The sequence below is a fragment of the Myotis davidii genome, unplaced genomic scaffold (genome assembly GCF_000327345.1).
Source record: "Myotis davidii unplaced genomic scaffold, ASM32734v1 scaffold1808, whole genome shotgun sequence".
Taxonomy (NCBI): domain Eukaryota; kingdom Metazoa; phylum Chordata; class Mammalia; order Chiroptera; family Vespertilionidae; genus Myotis; species Myotis davidii.
This window is the reverse complement of record NW_006298689.1, coordinates 6,296-9,066: the sequence shown is the minus strand read 5'-3', so window position 1 is coordinate 9,066 and position 2,771 is coordinate 6,296. Positions and strand designations below refer to the sequence as shown.

At 38.5% G+C, this 2,771-nt stretch overlaps 1 pseudogene; it reads right to left on the bottom strand.

Annotated features, from left to right (window-relative positions):
- The window catches only part of LOC102753081, a 3,296-nt pseudogene extending 3,011 nt beyond the window's left edge, over positions 1–285 (bottom strand).
- Between the last annotated feature and the right edge of the window lie 2,486 nt (positions 286–2,771).

Here is a 2,771-nt window from a genome sequence, read left to right as displayed (position 1 = left end):
TAGTAGGAGACTTTAACACTCCTCTGTCATCAATGGATAGATCTTCCAGACAAAAAAATCAAAAAGAAAACAGTGACCTTAAATGACACACTAGATCAGATGGATTTTATTGATATACCAGAGGCCCAGTGCAGGGATCAGTGGACCTCCGTGCCACTGCAGCCTGGCCTTACCTGACATCTCATCAGGCTCCAGCCTGCTGTCTGCATTGATCCTGCACAGCACAAAGTAGTGCGTGAAGCAGCAGGTGGCAGGGGAGGAGCCCGAGTCCAGGCTGGGCGCCATGTTGCTCCTGCTCATCCCGGCCCTCTGTACCTACCGCCACCAGCCACCACCACTGCTCAGGAGTACAGGGGAGTGTCCATGGGCGAGGCTCACACTGGCCACCGCAGCTGTGCTTGCCAGCTGTGAGTCCAGCATCTGGTGCCCATCTGTCAGCTGAGCAGGGCTCTTGCTATGGGAGCTCACTGACCACCAGGGGGCAGCTCCTGCATTGAGCATCTGTCCCCTGGTGGTCAGTGTATGTCATAGTTACTGGCTGGTCACTTAGGCTTTTATATATACAGATACAGAACATTTCACACCAAAGTAGCAGAATACACATTCTTCTCAAGTGCACAAGGAACAATCTCAAAGATAGATCACATGTTAGGACACAATAAAAGTCTCAATAAGTTTAAAAAGAAGCAAAAGAAGTCTCAATAAGTTTAAGAAGATTGAAATTCTACCAACGATCTTCTCTGACCACAATAACATGAAACTAGAAATCAACCATGAAAAAAAAAAAAAGCTCAAAAATACTCAAACACATGGAGGCTAAATAGAATGTTGTTAAACAATGAATGCGTTACCAATGAGATCAAGAAATATATTTTTAAAAGCACCTGGAAATAAATCAGAACAGAAATAAATGACATAGGAACTAGAAAGAAAGAAAGAAAGAAAGAAAGAAAGAAAGAAAGAAAGAAAGAAAGAAAGAAAGAAAGAAAGAAAGAAAGGAAGAGAAATGAGATCTAAGCAGTAATAAAAAATCTTTCAGCAAACAAAAGTTGTGGACTGGATGGCTTCACAGGTAAACTTTACCAAACATTAAAAGAAGAACTAACACCTATTCTCCCCAAACTATTCCAAAAAATTCAAAAGAAGGGAAGACTCCGAACCTATTTTCACAAAACAAGCAATATCCTAATACCAAAACCAGACAAAGGCACATACAAAAAGAAAGAAAATTACAGGCCAATATCCTTGATGAACATAGGTGCTAAAATCCTCAACAAAATATTAGCAAATTGGATCCAGCAATACATTAAAAGAATCATACATTATGATCAAGTGGGATTTATTCCAGGGATACAAGGTTGGTACAATATATGCAAGTCAATAAATGTGATACATCACATAAACAAAATGAAAGTTACAAATCACATGATCATAACAGTAGATGCAGAAAAAGCACTCAATAAAATCCAGCACCATTTATGATAAAAACTCTCATCAAAGTGGGAATAGAGAGATCATACCTCAACATAATAAAGGCTATATGTGACAAACCTACAGCCAAACATCAGACACAATAGGCAAAAACTAAAAGCATTTCCTTTAAGATTAGGGACAAGGCAGGGATATCTGTTTTCACCGCTGTTATTCAATATAGCACTGGAATCCCTAGCCATACATAGTGATCAGACAAAAAAAAAAAAAAAAAAGGCATCCAAATTGGAAAGGAAGAAGTAAAACTGTCATTATTTGCAGATGACATGACATTGTATATAGAAAATCCTAAAAACTACTAGATTTAATAAATGAATTCGGCAAAGTTGCAGAATACAAAATCAACACCCAGAAATCTATGGCATTGTTATATACCGATAATGAACCCTCAGAAAGAGAAACTAAGAAAACAACCTCATTTACTATATCAACAAAAACAAAGGAGGTACCTAGTAATAAATTTAACCAAAGAGGTAAAAGACCTGCACTTGGAAAATTATAGGACTTTAAAGAGGAAAATTGAAGAAGTTACAATTAAATGGTAGCAGTTACCGTGTTCATGGATTGGAAGAACTAACATTATTAAAATGTCCATATTTCCCAAAGCAATCTATAGATTCAACTCAATTCCTATTAAAATACCACTGGCATATTTCACAAACCTGGAAGAAATATTCCAAAATTTTATATGGAACCAAAAAGACACCAATTAGTAATATTGAGAAAGAACAAAGTGGGAAGTATCACAATTCCTGATATCAAATTTTACTACAAGGCATTGTCATTAAAACAGTCTAATACTGGCATAAGAACAGGTATATAGATCAATAGAACACAAAAGAGGGTACAGAAACCAACCGATTCCTTTATAGTCAATTAATATTTGACAGAGGAGGCAAGAGCACACAATGGAGCAAAGACAGTCTCCTCAATAAATGATGGGGGGAAATAGCAAGGAGCAGATTAGTATAGCAGATGGGACAGGCTATTTAGGATATAATGCTGCAGAGGTTTGTAAACTCCTCCTCCCCCTCCTCCACTTCCTCCTCTTCCTCCTCCTCTTCCTCTTCCTTCTCCTTCTCACTTCCTCCTCCCTCTCCTCCTCCTCCTCCTCCTCCTCCTCGGCATAAACTCTATCCTGCAGGCCCTTCCTCATGACCTACTCTAGCCTATCGATGTCCCCAAGACTTCAGTTCACATTGAGTATTTTCACTTCAACATATGAATTTTGGGGGGATACAAATTGTTATATAGTCCACAACAATCCATTACACACACAA